This window comes from Chionomys nivalis, chromosome 22 (genome assembly GCF_950005125.1).
Source record: "Chionomys nivalis chromosome 22, mChiNiv1.1, whole genome shotgun sequence".
Taxonomy (NCBI): domain Eukaryota; kingdom Metazoa; phylum Chordata; class Mammalia; order Rodentia; family Cricetidae; genus Chionomys; species Chionomys nivalis.
The window spans coordinates 21,019,493-21,037,387 of record NC_080107.1 but is presented as its reverse complement, the minus strand read 5'-3'; the positions used below and the strand labels follow the sequence as shown (position 1 = coordinate 21,037,387).

Here is a 17,895-nt window from a genome sequence, read left to right as displayed (position 1 = left end):
CACCCCCACCCGGCTCTGGAGACCAGGCGGCCTGGCGCGGGTCGGCGGCGCGGGCGCGAGGCTGCGGGCCGAAGGCGGAGGCGGGCAGGCCGGGGCCTCGCCAACTGCCCCGCGGGGCGCTGCAGCGGGCCGGGCAGGAGAACGCCTCGAGGCCGCCGGCAAGGGCGGCCGGCACAATGGAGGGACAGGCCCGGCCGCCCGGCCCCGCGCCCGCACTCCCTGCAAAGTTTCCGTTCCGCCGAGCCCGCACCCCCACCCCGCCCGGGACCAGGTCTCTGCGCCCTCCGCCCAGAACTCTACTCGGGACCCCAGAGCCACCGCGGCGTCGCAGCCCGCACAACAAAGAGACACACCGGGCGGCGCGGGTAAACAGCGGCGGGCGCCTCTGGAGGGCTCCAGCCCGCAGCCGCCGCTCTCCGCCCGGATCCCACCTCTCCCGCACCCCCGCACCCCGGCTCCCAAACTCACCTTCACTTTCGAACGGAGTTGCGCGGTGGAAGGGATTTTCGCCCTTCTCGGGTGCAGATTAAGCTTTTCGGAATCTCCACCGACTCCTTATTTCTCTTATAATTTCTGCGAGAAAGTCTAGGGAGTTGGAGTGGAGGTGAGATCCGTGATCGCGAAAGCCCCGGCTCCCTCCGGCCCCGTCTTCCGCCGCTCTCTCTCTGATTAGTTCCTATCCAGCAGCAGATTGAAGCAGGAGATGATTCTTCTCAAGGTTTGTTCAGCAGCTTCACTTCTAGGCGAAGGCTTCATGAACCAAGTGACGTCAACCAACAAGGCTTCTCTCTCTCTCCTCTCTCTAACAATGAAAGTTGCTGTTAACAAGGGAAAAAAGAGCGAGAGAATTGTTTATACCATTTCAGTTCCAATAATAAATGACCTATCAGCTCTAAAAGGAGCCAAGGGAGGGGGCTGCCTCTTCATTCCAAGAATACTGTATCTTTGAGTTTGTACCGCTCCTCGTCCCAGGAAAAAGTTAGAAACTTAAATGTTTTGTTTTGCTTTTTTTTTGGGGGGGGGGGGGCAACTGAATATTTAATTTCTTAAAAACGTAAACGGACTATTAGGGAACATAGATTAGCCATCTCCACCAACTTTTTACGTTTGTAAACTAGAAATTGCGTTGGAGTCTACAAGCTAAATTAATGTGCCAAGAATTTGTGCATGCTGGGACTCAAAGAGCAGGGCGCAAGGCGATCTCAAGGTAAACTATTACTGCTTTTCCTTGCACGAGCTAAACTGCTTACAATGTTCATGGTTTGAGTCAAAATAATATTAAATTAAAGTTGTTTAAACAGTAAGTCTTTTGCAGTTATTGGTATAAACTGTAAGCCGTAATCTCAATTTTTTCTAGTTTCGGTTAGAAAAAAAAAACACGAGTTTAAGTGTAAAGACTAAACACTTGAAAAGACCGGTTGCCCTAAATTACCAACTAACCAGGCTATGTACTATCTGATCCCCAGAATGTCAGCCAGCTGACTCAGTTTTTAGCCTTCCACTCCCCAAGTCCCTTCCACCAATCAAGTTAAACTAAAGGTAAAGTGCAGTCTGTTCCCTTCAACAGTGTACGGCAGCCTCCTAAAAGCGATTTTAAAAAAGAAAAACCCATAACCACGGTACATTTTATTATCCAGGAGGAGAAGTAATTTTTAAAAAATATTTATTTAAGGTGTTTTTCCCCCTTAAGAACACAATAAAATCTTAAAGTTTATAAAATTACAAATTAGGTGATTTGGTTTTCAGGATAAAGACCAAGTAAAAATTTAGTTATTGGAGAATAATTTGACCATATATTATTTTATGCGTACATATGTGGCTAGATGTATCTTAAAAGACGCTATTGTTTTATGTTTCCTCCTCAACCACTGGCTGTGATTTTAATTGTGCTGGAGGATCTTCATTAGTATTAACACATGGGGAGATTTCACAAAGCTGCTTCATTAGGAAGAAAAAAAAGCTGGCAGACTAGGTCTTTCTGCACGCACTGAGAATGTCAGCCTTACCTCGGTCATTTGTAACATAATAAGCGCAAGTACAATGATTGCAGGCAGGAGCCTGGGGGAGGGGCAGAGATACTGCCTGTCTAATAGGGGCATCTGAAAAGACGCTGCTCATTACATAGTAATGTATGCTAAAAATTAGTGAAGATGATGTCTCGGGAGACTGATGCTAAATAAATTAATGTGCTGATATGTTTTTAATTATTATTTTTGTAGTAGTTTATTTCAATCTGAGGATCACATTGAGCAGCAAAGCTGTGCTAGCACTTATTGATTTTTTTCCCTGCCACATTCCCGGAATACAGATTTTAATCATTTCACTACACCACACTCAGTAATTTCATTAAAAACTGGAATCTTCCATCCCCAGAAAAGCATTTAATTTCAGTGACATACAATTTCTCTTTTAGCAGAAAACTGTCTCTATAGGAAAAGCTGGCCTACGGTTCAAATGCATAATTTAATCCTGAGTTTTCCATGCTCTGCATTCCTTTCAAACTATAATTTTAGTAACTACCTAATAACTGTAATAAAGACAATAATTTCCGTACAATATATTATTAACTCATATTTAATTAACTCAGATGCCAAGCGTTATACATGTATGACTAGGTCAACAATCCCACCATCTCAAAATTTACTTATAATGTACATAGGAAGAATAGATTAAAATATAAATATGAATGTTAGCAAGTAGATTATGATCCTAAATCACATTCAAAAAAGTTCTTGTATTATTCTATAATGGTGGTCATTACTTAAATGGAATTTAGCGATATTTCTATACATAAAGTTCAATATTTCTATTTTAGTATATGTTACTGGCACTTTGCCTGGTTAATATTAGCTTAGGAGAATAAGGGGCTGATTGCAGGTTGTCTTGATTTTCTGAGCTGTCTTGAGATGCAATTTGCCTTAAATTAAGATGAGTGGTGCACCGTAACTTGTACAACCCAGAATGCTATTCTGCTTAAAGTAAAGTTTTGTCTATAGATGCTAAGTTGGTCCCTATATAATGAGTTTCATAAGGATATGCAATTTACATTGTTTGACTTTGGGGGAGGAAAAACATGTGGAAGAAAATGATAATAACGTATAATAAATTTTGGAAACATACTTAATAAAGAAATATATATATATATAAAATAATTGGTTACTACAAAAAGTATCATTCCTTTGAATGATTATAGAACCAGAGTTCAAATTGTCTTAAGAGTATGTTCATGCATGTTGCCGGGCGGTGTTGGCGCACGCCTTTAATCCCAGCACTCGGGAGGCAGAGGCAGGCGGATCTCTGTGAGTTCGAGGCCAGCCTGGTCTATAAGAGCTAGTTCCAGGACAGGAACCAAAAACTACGGAGAAACCCTGTCTCGAAAATCCAAAAAACAAACAAAGAAAAAAAAAAAGTATGTTCATGCAATTGAAGTTGAAGTCACCAACTAGTCTCTGGTTGTGACTTACAGCAAAATGAGCCTGACCGTCCTGAGAGACGGTTTGAACACAAGAAGAAAGTGGTTACAGTGAAGAATTTTATTTCAATGTCATTTCAGAACATTTGGGGTGGTGGTGGCGCACGCCTTTCATCCCAGCATTCGGGAGGAGAGGCAGGAGGATCTCTGTGAGTTCTAGGCCAGCCTGGTCTACAAGGGCTAGTTCCAGGACAGGCACTAAAGCTACAGAGAAACACTGTTTCAAAATACCAAAAAAAAAAAAGAACATTTGAAAACTTATCAAGAGTTTCTTGTCTAATCTGGAAAGTACTTTTGTGGCATTCTCAAAGACAAATCAATAGTTGACACCTAAATTTATAAACTAATTTCATTATTTTTATATCAGTAATAAAATATTTTTATATTAAAATACAACATATTTTTGGTCATTGAAATGAAATTAGCTATCCCATATAACCTATGTATATATTTTTTGTTTTGTTTTGAGACCAGGCTGCCCTGGAACTCACAGAAATCCACCTGCCTCTGAACAATTTAGCCTCTATTTTTTTTTAAATATTTTTTATGGTTTATTTAACTTTATTTTATGTGCATTGGTGTCAGATCCCTTTCAGACAGTTGTAAGCTGCCATGTGGGTGCTGGGAATTGAACCCGGGTCCCCTGGAAGAGCAATCAATGCTCTTAACCGCTGAGCCATCTCTCCAGCCCCTTTAGCCTCTATTTTTAAACTGATACTTTAGTAATGATGTATTAGTAATCACCCCCCTCCCCCAAGCAGGGTTTCTCAGTAGCTATGGAGCCAGTTCTGGAACTCACTCTCTGTAGACAAGGCTGTCTTCGAACTCATGGAGATCTGCCTGCCTCTGCCAGCCTTTGCCTCCCAAGTGCTGGGATTAAAGGTGTGCACCACCACCGCCCAGCTGTATTAAGATATCTTACTCCATGTACTTGACACCTTCCCACAAAGCTATGCATCAAGTCTTTTTAAAATCATGTTGTTCCTTTCTCATGTTTACAAATTTGACCATAGAGTTGAGAAAAATCAGATAAACTACAACTCAGCTCTTAAACTACTACAATTCAGCTCTTACAGCACTTTGTCTTCCACTCAAGATCACTTAATTCAGCACTAAACTGTGGGCACAGTTGTGAGAGGATTTAATGACGGAGCAATCTCTTCTAATCTTATGATAATTCTGAACTTCTGGATACAATTGGCCTGCCCACTGTGAACTAACGGACGGTACTTGTTTCCAGAAAGCAGCTTCTGATTTTAGGGTCAAGATAGACAGAGATGCAGAGAGATCCAATTTACTACTGGGAATACTACCAGTGGTTCCAAAAGAATTCTGTTTGAACAAAGAAAAACTCTACAGCAGTGCTTCCCAACCTGTGGGTCATGAGCGCTTGGGGGCCGAATATCTGATATTTACATTACTATTCATAAGAGTAGCAAAATTACCAGGCAGTGGTTGCACACGCCTTTTATCCCAGCACTGGGGAGGCAGAGGCAGGTGGATCTCTGTGAGTTCATGGCCAGCCTGGTCTACAGAACAAGTTCCTGGACAGGCTACAAAGCTAAACCTTGTCTCAAAAAACCAAAAATAAATAAAATTTTAAAAGATTTAAAGAGTAGCAAAATTGGGGGCTGGAGAGATGGCTCAGAGGTTAAAAGAGCATTGCCTGCTCTTCCAAAGGTCCTGAGTTCAATTCCCAGCAACCACATGGTGGCTCACAACCATCTGTAATGGGGACCATAACAAATAAAATAAATAAATATTTTAAAAAAAAAAAAAAACAAAGAGTAGCAAAATTGGGAGGTAGAGGCAGGCGGATCTCTGTGAGTTCGAGACCAGCCTGGTCTACAAGAGCTAGTTCCAGGACAGGCTCCAAAACCACAGAGAAACCCTGTCTCGAAAAACAAAACAAAACAAAACAAAACAAAAAAAAAAAAAAAAAAAAAAAAAGAGTAGCAAAATTATAGTTATGAAGTAGCAAGGGAATACTTTTATGATCGGGGGTCACCACAACATGAGGAACTGTATTAAAGGAGTATACTGAGGTGTCCAAAGTCATATCTTATTTCTGTTTCAATCACTAATGAAGCTTTCTTTGCTTTTACTCATTGACCAAACATTTGAGTGCTTGCTATATGCTATGCACTGTGCTAAAAGCTGCAAAAATATTAAGAACTCACTTTCTGTTTGATGTTGGAAACATGAAATTCCTGAAAGTCAAACCGTTTTTTTTTTTTTTAATCTATTTGTTTGTTTGTTTATGGTTTTTTCAAGACAGGATTTTTCTGTAGCTTTGGAGCCTGTCCTGGAAGTCACGGTAGACAAGGCTGGCCTCAAACTCACAGAGATCCACCTGACTCTGCTCCTAAATGCTGGGATTAAAGGCGTGTGCCACCACCGCCTGGCTAACAAACAATTTTATAAAGACACAAATAAATGCAAAGTTTTGTGAGAATAAAAATGGGGTCACTGATTTTGACTGGGAGGCTTTCAGAAACATTAGCAAAGACTGCATTGGACACGGTCTCTTACCTGACCAAAAGAAGCTAGAGAGGGGAAAAGAGGTAGTCTTAAAAATCCACCTTTGAGCCTGGCTGTGGTGGTGCACACCATTAATCCCAGTAGTCAGTTGGCAGAGGCAGGTGGATCTCTGTGAGTTCGAGGCTAGACTGGTCTATAAGAGCTAGTTCCATGACAGGCTTTAAAACTATAGTGAAACCCTATCTTAAAAAACAAAAACAAAAAAACATAAGAATCCACATTTGGCCAGGTGGTGGTGGCCCATGCCTTTAATCCCAGCACTATGGAGGCAGAGGCAGGCAGATCTTTGTGAATTCGAGGCCAGCCTGGTCTACAAGAGCTAGTTCCAGGATAGGCACCAAAGCTACAAAGAGAAACCTTGTCTTGAAAAACAAAATAAAACAAAAAAAAAAAAAAAAAAAAAAAAAGACTCCACCTTTGATAAGAAATGCAATTAAGCAGGGCACTGGTTGCACATGTCTTTAATCCCACAGCACTTGGGAGGCAAAAGCACTGGATCTCTTGAGTTCGAGACCAAACTGGTCTACTAAGTGAATTCTAGGACAACCAAGATTACATAAAGAAACCCTGTCTTGAAAAAACACGATAATAATGATAAAATTAAATTAAATGCAGTTAACATAGGAGACCTGCCCTTTCCTGGATGAAGACAGAAGAGGAGGAGTTTGGGGATGCAAGGGGAGGTGAGGGGAGGGACTGGGGGAGAGGCTGTGGCCAAGATGTAAAATAAATAGATGAATGAAAATAAAAATAAAAAATAAAAAAGAATTGCAGTTAAATAGGAACATTCTGTGTGAGGGATGAAGAAATGACAGAGATGGCATAATGGGGATGAAGCCAGAAGAGGCGCCTATGATCTAATACCGAGAGGCCTAAGGTTATATGGTAAGGTGGGGGAATTTATCCTGAGAACCAACAAATGTTACTAAAGGATTAACACGGTTGACCTTGGTTTAAAGGAATAATAACTGCACAGGCAGTGCAAATGATAAGCTTCCATAGGAAGAGAATATTCAGTTTAGGATAGTGATGCAGGCGTCAGCCCAGCTGCTAGAAGAACAAAGAGACTCCATGAGCTGGAGTATATTACGTCCTCCCATCCAATTTGCCCCTCCACTTTTCTTCTTCCTTTCCCTCCTGGAACCTTCGCTTTCCTCCTCTACTTCCTCTCCAAAAGTGTTTGTAGTAAATACCACCATAAACAGAAACTGATAGCAACTCGTGGAAAATACAGTCTTAAAGAAGAGTGGGGTAAAATATCAGCTATTGAATTATAAAATATTTATAATTTAACTGTTGATAATTACCAAGAATGAGAAACTGTCTCAAGTGACAAAAACATTAGCAGAGATAAAAGGTCTCAAAGCAGTGAGGAACAGTTTGACTTTTAACTAAGTGTTTTAATAACTGAGTTTTCATATAGAGAAAGATGAGCTTCGATATTTCGAAGAATAATTTTCAAAGAAACCAGATGTTGACGTATAAAATGTACATCCTTAGATGTACTCCTTAGAGATGGGGAAACGCTTCCTAGCCATGTCAGAATCATGTACAGTCAAGTGAAAGACTGCTGAGTGTGACCACATCAAATAGACCCTCACAAGCAAAGTACAAACATAAGTGATCGAGTGTGAAAGCCACTTTCCCCATATACAAACAACTAATAACCAGACACAGAAAGAGTATTTTATGTGAAAAAATGCAAAAACTTCTTCAGTAAAAGCACTCATCCTTCCTATAAGGAGGAGTGCAAATTAAATCACTCAGATCTATTTCTCATCCATTAGTTTGGCAAAAATCTTAAGTTTCACAGTATAGCATTATAGTATGGCTCTTGTGAGAAACGGGGTGACCCACACCCTATTTTTACATTTTAGCTTACTGAAGTACAAAATAGAAAAACAATCCCAACATGGGAGAATCTGACAGCTTCTAACAGTTACATACGTAATCTCACATTCAAAAATCTGACTCAAAATGATGAAAATCAATATATAGGAAATATCCAGTGAAGCATTCTCATTGTAGAAACAGCTTAGAAATGAACCAGTGTGTGCTGTAGGATAATGGATGAATGACTCATGGCACACCCACACAACAGAATACTATGCAGCTTAAGGAATGACAATGACCGTGAAAGGGAGTACTTAACATTACTTTGTGATTTTAGGAAAATACAGCACTAAAAAAAGGCAGGGTAGAGGAAAAACTCACATATTTTCTAACATCTGTATTTCACTTAGGTTTCTGTCAAGTGAAATGATACATTAAGACAACAGAAGATATCTAGCTACGAGAGAACAGAGCAGGGTGGTGAAAGAAACGGGACTAGTTTGTGAATTTCTCATTAAAAAAAAATTGTTCAGGCCGGGCGGTGGTGGCGCACGCCTTTAATCCCAGCACTTGGGAGGCAGAGGCAGGTGCATCTCTGTGAGTTCGAGACCAGCCTGGTCTACAAGAGCTAGTTCCAGGACAGGCTCCAAAACCACAGAGAAACCCTGTCTTGAAAAACCAAAAGAAAAAACAAAAAAGAAAAAAAAATTGTTCAGTAGACATGATGGGAGAACTACATAAAATAACTATCAGAAAACAGATTTGAGTACCTAAAACATCTACATGAAATATGAACTTGTATTTGGTGGCACAACTGTACAGAGAAGAATGAGCTGTGTCCTTCTTAAGCACTATGAAGACTGGGGGTGTGGCTTGACATGGAACATATGCTTAACATGTGTGAAAGCCTACATTCAGTGCACAGCAGCTAGCAAACACACCTGAATCATTCTCTAACGAGACACTCCTCCTCCTGTACCCTAAGAAAACAAATTTCAAGGTAATAACAGAAATAACTTGGTATCACTAACAATATCCTTGTGCTATGCTGGAGGTTTACTAGAATACTCTTCAAGCATGGTCTAAGAGGGAGTAAACAAATTAATTGGTGGCCGGGCGGTGGTGGCGCACGCCTTTAATCCCAGCACTCGGGAGGCAGAGGCAGGCGGATCTCTGTGAGTTCGAGGCCAGCCTGGTCTACAAGAGCTAGTTCCAGGACAGACTCCAAAACCACAGAGAAACCCTGTCTCAAAAAACCAAAAAAAAAAAAAAAAAAAAAAAAAAAAAACAAATTAATTGGTGTTTGGGGAATATTAACTTTTGGTGTGGTACAAAAGAGAAACATGAAAAACTGTTATGCTTTAAAGTGAACTCAGTCTATAGTTTATATTTAAAACTGTCTATTTCTTAGCGTGTGCCCACTGTAAATATCTAGAAGCAGGGAGTAGTGTGATTTGAACCAGCCCACACCCATGGTACTCAGGTTACACTCTCTAAACACCATCTGCCGGGGAGAATTACCAGAAGCAAGAGCTAATTCCAAGTCTGGGGCAGAAATACTTAGGATGAATTTGGAATATCTTGCCATACTAAGTATGGAAACCATTAACAATTGTTTACACCTTGTCAAAAGGACTTGAGAGCCAATTTGAGGGGACTAATATGAACATTTCCCAATGGCCACAGGAGACAATGTATGTCGTTAAAAAAAAAAAAAAAAGGAACTGTAAGAGAACAAATCATAATAAGTATTTTTTTTAAAAAACTCACATATTTAGCTAGGGACCAGTCTCTATTACTTTTGTTGCGCTGGCCAAATTCCTGACAAGAGGCAACTTCAAGGCTAAGTGCACTCTGGGAGTTCCAGGGAATAGAACCTACCTTGGCAGGGAATGCACAAGAAAGTCAACAGAACAGGAAGCAAGGAAAGGACTGTAAGATCACTGCCTGCCACCAAGAGATCTACTTCTTCCAAGCCGGTCCTACTTCCTATGGGCACTGCTGCTAGCTGGAGAACAAAGTTCGAACACTGAGCCTATGGGGGACATTTTCTATCCCACATAGAACAGGAATCATTGATTATTTGTTCCTTAGGGTTTTGTTGCTGCTGTTCTTTCTTCGATCTGTTTGTTTCTGTTACGTGTATGGGTATTTTGCCTGTATGTCTGTGCAACACAGATGTGCCTGGTGCCAGAGGAAGACAGAAAAGTGTCAAGTCCCCTGGGGCTGCAGTTACGGGCAGTTGTAAGCTGTTATGTGGGTGTTGGGAGTTGAACCCAGGTCTTTTGGAAGAGCAGCCCACTGACCTTCTTTGGCAGTGCTGGGGACGGAATCCCCAGCATTGACAGTGCCGGATGCATAATAAGGAACTGCTCTTCTACTAAAGAGTGCAGACCCTGCGGGGTGGGCGGTGGTGGCACACGCCTTTAATCCCAGTACTCAGAGGTAGAGGCAGGTAGATCTCTGTGACTGGGAGGTGACCCTGGTCTTCAAAGTGAGATCCAGAACAGCTAAGGTTGTTAAACTGAGAAACCCTGTCTCGGGAGAAAAAAGAAAAAAAGAGCCCAGCCCCAACTAATTATTTTAAAACTGGGTAAATAAAAAAAATAATTTCCTATCAGATGTTGACAGAAAGCCAAATTTGAATTTGTGCAAATATACATGCATTTGTGTGTTCATCTATACATATATATGTCAGATTACAAAACAGATTTGATTTTCAAAGAAGTTTAAAAATATCACAGAAAAATTAAAAATATCATTGGCCTAAACTAACAACAGTTCCAAGGTAGTGTGCCACACAGTGTATCTGTGAGTTTCAAGGTTAACAACACAAAGGCAATATAATTCCATCCTCTTTATCTGGTAGACATGAAAACCTTACTGGTTCATTACAATAAACTTTGAAAATACAAATAACATTAAAAAGAAAATTTGAAGCAATATTATAGTACATGCATAGATACTTTGTTTTCTAAAGCAATCCTCTACAGAAACCAAGGCAAGAAATTGAAATGCTAAAAATTTCAGGATCTTTGTAAGATGGTTATTAAGTTTATTACTAAAAAAAAAGAATTAGTATTTGGGGGGTTATAGAGTTTATTTAGTGGGTTATGGAGGGGAAAGGAAGGAAAGAGGGGAGAAGAGAGAGAGGCAGAAGCTGCCTCTCTAGAAGGGCTGACAGAAAGAATGAGAGAGAGAGAGAGAGAGAGAGAGAGAGAGAGAGAGAGAGAGAGAGAGAGAGAATTAGTATCATCAAACGTAAAAGTCAATATATTAAAAACATAATCCAGCCTGGCGGTGGTGGTGTACACCTTTAATCCCAGCACTCAGGAGGCAGAGGCAGGTGGATCTCTGTAAGTTTGAGGCCAGTCTGGTCTATCTACAGAGTGAGTTCCAGAACAGGCTCCAAAGCTACACAGAGAAACCCTGTCTTGAAAAACAAAACAAAACAAAAACCTCCAGAACTCATAACTGCTTGCTCCTCTACTGTCCCTATACTTGAGGTCTATTTGTGCCTACTGTTGCATTGCTAACAAAATCAATTCCTTACACACTGTTCTATTGCTGTGAAGAGAGAACATGGCCAAGGCAACTCTTACCAAGAAGGCACTGAATCTGGGCCTTGCTTACAGTTCTGAGGTTTAGTCCATTACCATCCTGGTGGGAAGCAGGGCAGCATTCAGGAAGGCACTGGGTCAGTAGCTGAGAGCTACATAACGATCCTCAGAAAGACTGACTCTGAGCTTGGCATGGGCTTTTGAAACTTCAAAACCTACTGCGCCCCCTACACTCCCCCCCCCACCCCATGACACATTCTCCTCAACAAGGCCACACCTCCTAATCATTCTAATCCTTTCACACAGTGCCACTCCCTAGAGACTAAGAATTCAAACAGATGAGCCTATGGGGGTCATTCTTATTCAAGTCACCACACCCACAAAGTGAGGCACTTTACAGGGTTCTTCCCAATTCTATTTAGTAATGTCACATTGGTAGCTTAAAGTGAACTGTGTTGGGACTATTCATAATATGGAAATGTTTATAAAATGAATCTCCTCATAATCTAATGTTTTGTTACTAGTCTAGACCAGCATTTCTCAACCCAAGGGAATAACCCTTTTACAGGGGCTGCCTATCAGACATCTTACAAATCTGATATTTACATTATGATTCATAACAGTAGCAAAATTACAGGTAGGAGGTTGAAACTAAAGTTTATTTTACATGAGGAACTGTACTGAAGGGATGCAGCATTAGGAAGATTGAAAACCACTGGGGCAGCCAGGCGATGGTGGCGCACGCCTTTAATCCCAGCACTCGGGAGGCAGAGGCAGGCGGATCTCTGTGAGTTCGAGACCAGCCTGGTCTACAGAGCTAGTTCCAGGACAGGTTCCAAAGCCACAGAGAAACCCTGTCTCGAAAAACCAAAAAAAAACCAAAAAAAAAAAAAGAAAAGAAAAGAAAACCACTGGTGCAAACAAGCACAGGCTGGGAACCAGGGACGGTGGCACACGCTTTAACCCCAACACTCATGAGCCATGCGGGGGACATCTGAGCTTGAGGGCAGCCAAGGCTACAGAGTGAAACCCTGACTCAAAAGGGAGGCTGTGAATATGTACATGATGTGAATAAAATTTGAAGTGTTGCACTGAAATAACCAAAAATGAGGAAATAATCTAATATTTAAAAGTTATGAACAATGTCAGCAAGTTGGTGACACTGACAGTTTCAGTGCATCTCTTTTATCGATTTATTTTTCATTTTCTTTTGTTTGTTGTCCCTAAACTTTTTTTGTTTAGTTTAGTTTTGTGTTTTTTTGAGACAGGGTCTCTCTTTGTAGTCCTGGAATTCACTCTATAGACCGGGCTGGCTTCCAACTCCGAGCTCCTCCACCCTCTGCCTTCTGAGTGCTGGATTATCCTCCTGTCTCAGCTGGTTATAACAAGACTATACCACCACACCAGGCACCATTACTAGCTCACTTTCATCTTATTCATTTAATTAAACAAAATAGTAATAAGCATTCATGTTAGTATATTTACTCAAAAACTACAATAGATAGCTACAGCTAGTAACACAGAAGAACATGAGTTTGGTGAAGTGTGTAGCTCAACGCCTGCCTAGAAAGCACCAGGGTCTAAGCTGAATCCCCAGTACCACAAAACCAGAACCAAGATTCAAAAGTCAAGCAATAAAAAGAGTATATTGAAAACCAACTAAAGCACTATGACAATCAACTGACCATATAATTGTACGATACCTAATGCATATTTTGTTATTTATAGTATATTACAGTTCTTTTATATCATGGAAATTTACAGTTTATATTTGTGCATGTATGTTTTTAAGGTCAGAAATTACCAGTACATATCTGTGGGGAGGGGAGTACAAATAATAGCCCTTGAGGAATACATAGTCCAACTGACTAGTATTAGCACACACTCAAAATCTGGTAAATGTGACTACTACTTGACTAGAGATATTAAAAGCAAATGGATGCATATTAGAAGAGACTACTTTTTTTCTGGAGATGATGAGGTAAGGGATACGGCTGGGGTTTGTTATAGAATGCATCTCATTGCTATTAAACATACTTTAGCTCCTAATTTGTACACACACACACATACACACACACACGATAGGAGGTGTGCAGAAACACTGTGGCAAAACAAGATTGGAAGTTAAACCACATAGAAGTTCCTCAAAACATCCAAGTTAGGGAAGAGGGGAGTTTAGAACCAGATGGCAGTTGCTATGGTCTTAAGGGTCAAGCCTCCCAAATTCATATGTTGACATTCCAATTCCCAAAACAATGGTATTAAGAACTGGAGCCTTTGGAAGGTGATTAAGTCATGAGGGCAGAATGATCATTAATAGGTGTTGTGTCTTTATAAAATAGACCCAAGAGGGGAGGGGCACCGGGAGGAGAAGAGGGAGAGAAAACTACAGTCAGGATGTAAAAAAACAAAAAATAAAAAATAAAAACAACAACAACAAAACATACCCAAAGAAACTCATCTGCCCTCCCTCCTTATGACCAAAGAATGAAAAGGCACTATTTCTGAACCAGAAGACAGGCCCTCACCAGACAGCACATTTGGCTAGGTGCCTTTGATCTTGTACTTCCCAGCATTCACAACTGTGAAAAAGACATGCCTACTGTGTGTGAACCACATGGTTCACAGTGTTTTGTTACAACAGCTCAATGATTAAGAAAACAATGAGGGAGGTACTAGAAAGGGCTCAGATTCAGAAATTTTCTTCGAACTAGGGCTGAAAGATCTGTTGATGGGTTGCCTAGATAATAAAAAGAAAGAACCGACTGAATGATGGGCTCAGTAGAATTTTGTCTTAAGGAAACAGAGGACTGAAGATTTATTTACTTAGGCAGACTGCAAAAACAGACACACAGGATGATGAAATCAGGCTCTGGTATAGGTCAGTAGATTGCTTTAGACATATTAAGTCATGGATAAGGGTAAGATCAGCATCCGTGTGAAGATGTTAAGCATAAATATAGATAAATTATACAAACTGGACTTCACAAAAAAAAAATCAGGCAGGAAGTAGAAATTTAGAAGTTCTCTCTTTTTTTTTGGTTTTTCGAGACAGGGTTTCTCTGTAGCTTTGGAGCCTTTCCTGGAACTAGCTCTGTAGACCAGCCTGGTCTCGAACTCACAGAGATCCGCCTGCCTCTGCCTCCCAAGTGCTGGGATTAAAGGCGTGTGCCACCACCGCCCGGCCTTAGAAATTCTTTTTTTTTTTTTTTTTTTTTTTTTTTAGTATTTAAAGCCACAAAATGGTTGAAATCACCAAAGAGTACCGACGGACAAAACTCCTTAGTGTTCTGATATCTAGAAGTTGTGGAAAACTAGGAAAGGAAATTGAGGAAGAGTAGCCTGTGAGGTCATTGCAAACTCTAGAATAATATTCTAGAAATTAAATTTAAAATAAGGAAGTTGGAGAAGTAGCTCAGTCGGAAACTACTTGCCTAGCATACAAAACACCGGAATTTGATCCCCAGCACCGCAGAAAGTGAGGGTGGAAACACACATATTTAGTTGCAGAACTTGGGAGGGAAACAGGAGGACTGGACTTCAAGGTTGTGGAGAGGAGAGGAAGCCCTGAGTGTGTGGAGGCCTGAGTGGATATGTGCTGTTGATGTGGGCAGAGCAAAGTCAAGGACCATAGTCTCAAACCCAGGGGAAATGGCAAAGGCCCTGCCTTGGGGAGGTGGGGCTCAGAGGGGTGGCAAAGCCTTCCTCTGGTTCATGTACAGATGTTGACAGTGTCTGCAGAATATGCCCACCATAGTTTATGTCGCCTGGATATTTATGTCCTGAAGACTGTTTCCATAGAGGTTGTTCTTTTTTTTTTTTTTTTTTTTTTTTTTTTTTTTTTTTTTGGTTTTTCGAGACAGGGTTTCTCTGTGGTTTTGGAGCCTGTCCTGGAACTAGCTCTTGTAGACCAGGCTGGTCTCGAACTCACAGAGATCCGCCTACCTCTGCCTCCCAAGTGCTGGGATTAAAGGCGTGCGCCACCACCGCCCGGCTTCATAGAGGTTGTTCTTACAGAGGTTAGTGACGCCCGTCTCCTTGTTCAACTGTATGTTATAGCCCTCCTCCTCGTGGAGCTCTAAACTATAATCCTGCCTCCTGTTCAATTCTATATAATAATCACCCTGAGCTCTGGGGTACTGTAGTTTCTCTAGCAGCAGACAGCCCAGTCTAGCCAATCCCAACCTCTTACACATGCACACACACATCTGTGTGTATATTTGTCTTGTCTTTATTCCCTTGCTGCCCCAGTCAGATCAAGTCCCTGGAGGAAGGGGTGCAAGGACAGGCACTCATCCTAGCTTACAGTGTGAATTTATCAGAAGGAGAAGGGGAAGCAGGAGGAAAGAGACAGAGGTGGAGACATCACGACCATGAAGCATATTTACTTGTATTCTTTCAAATGGCAATGACAAGCAGGGAAAATGACTAAAATTTGACAGCTGAACTCGGTAGTATAGTTGGCACAGAAGTCTTATGAAGTTATCAAAAAGAAGAAAAAAAACAAAAACTTTCAAGTCCAACATAGCACAGTGGTACCCATTTACAATTCTACTAATAGCTGTTCGGGAGGCTGGTACGGGAGCATCAGTTGAGGCAAGGAATTCAAGACTAGTTTGGTAAATGTAGTGAGATCCTGTCTTAAAAAGGAAAAAAAGCTTTTAATTATGAAATATGTTTTAATTTTCATTTTGTTTTGTTGTTTTGATTTTTGTTTTTGTTTTCTGAGACAGGCTTTCACTGTGTAACAGTCTTGGTGGTCCTGGAACTAGTTCTTGTAGATCATGCTGGCCTTGAACTCACAGAGACTTGCCTGCCTCTGCTTCCCGGGTGCTGAGTTTAAAGGCTTGTGCCACCACTGCTTGGCTCATGAAGCATGTCTTAATAAAGTATTTTCCACATGTGTTTAAAGGTAGTTTTGTTTGTTTTTTTAAAAGATTTATTTATTTATTTATTTATTATGTATACAACATTTTGCCTCCATGTATGCCCGCACGCCAGAAGAGGGCGCCAGATCTCATTACAGATGGTTGTCAGCCACCATGTGGTTGCTGTGAATCTAACTCAGGACCTCTGGAAGAGCAGCCAGTGCTCTTAACCACTGAGCCATCTCTCCAGCCCCTGTTTGTTTGTTTTGAGACAGGGTTTCTCTGTAGCTTTGGAGCCAGTCCTAGAACTTGCTCTGTAGACCAGGTTAGCTTCAAACTCACAGAGATCTCCCTGTCTCTGCCTCTCAAGTGCTGGGATTAAAGCCATGCATCACTGCCTGGACAGGAAAGGGAATAACTGACAGAAGAAAAAAAATCCCCCAATAACAACTTAGCAGATAAATTCTTTCCCTCTAACAGGCAACACAAGAGCCAATAAAATTGAGTGTTGTCCAATGAAAAGGCCACAAAAAGAGATACTAATAGTATTTTTTTTTTTTTTTTTTTTTTTTTGGTTTTTTGAGACAGGGTTTCTCTGTGGTTTTGCAGCCTGTCCTGGAACTAGTTCTTATAGACCAGGGTGGTCTCGGACTCACAGAGATCCGCCTGCCTCTGCCTCCCAAGTGCTGGGATTAAAGGCGTGCGCCACCACTGCCCGGCTGAGATACTAATAGTATTAAGAGAAGTGATTTTATAGACAGGCAGCAGGAAAACTCTACAGAAAACCACCTTATGGAAAGAACCATAGATGGCTTTACCATCCCAGAAAAATAAGATAGAACACAGATGAATTTATTCCCATGAATAAATAGACCCTTGTAATGGTCTGTCCTGTCCCTTTAAAAGAAAAGCCCTGCCCACTTCCTCCCACCCTTCATCCCCACCCCCCTCTACAACTGAGGCAGACAGATCCTGCAGCCGGAGTCCTTCCTTTTCTGTCTCTCTCCTTTCTCCCCTTCCCCTATTTCTCTCTCTCTCTCTCTCTCTCTCTCTCTCTCTCTCCCCTCCCCTCCCCTCCCCCCTCCCTCCCTCCCTCTCTCTCTCTCTCTCTCTGCCTCTCTCTGCTCTTCTCCCCTTCCCCTACTTTCCCTTTCCCCTCCATAACTCACTAAATAAATACCCACTTCCTCTGCATGGAATGCCTATCTGTCTTGGTATCTCACCAGCCACGTGGATCCCTGCCTACCCTGCCTGCTGCCACTCGGGGACCTTCGGCGTCTCTGCCCACTGCCGCCTCTGCCCACTGCCGCTACTCAGCGACAGTGCAGCATTTTTTTTTTTTTTTGATTTTTCGAGACAGGGTTTCTCCGTAGCTTTTGGTTCCTGTCCTGGAACTAGCTCTTGTAGACCAGGCTGGCCTCGAACTCACAGAGATCCGCCTGCCTCTGCCTCCCGAGTGCTGGGATTAAAGGCGTGCGCCACCACCGAAGGACTCAGTGCAGCATTTTTTATTTAAACCATAATAGACCCTAGATTAAAAAAAAAAAAAAAACAAAAAAAAAACAAAAACAAAAAAAAAACAAAAACGAAAAAAAACAACTACTGCTTCAGCACCTGCCAG

General features: G+C 41.5%; 1 protein-coding gene across 15 annotated transcripts in view; it reads right to left on the bottom strand.

The window, feature by feature from the left end:
• Baz2b (bromodomain adjacent to zinc finger domain 2B) overlaps positions 1-583 on the bottom strand; it is a 213,038-nt gene extending 212,455 nt beyond the window's left edge. For all 15 annotated transcript variants that reach the window (XM_057755621.1, XM_057755630.1, XM_057755623.1 and 12 more), the window contains exon 1: positions 469-583. The gene's annotated coding sequence lies outside the window, so the exon portion shown is untranslated. The remainder of the gene's footprint in view (positions 1-468) is intronic.
• Positions 584-17,895: the final 17,312 nt, after the last annotated feature.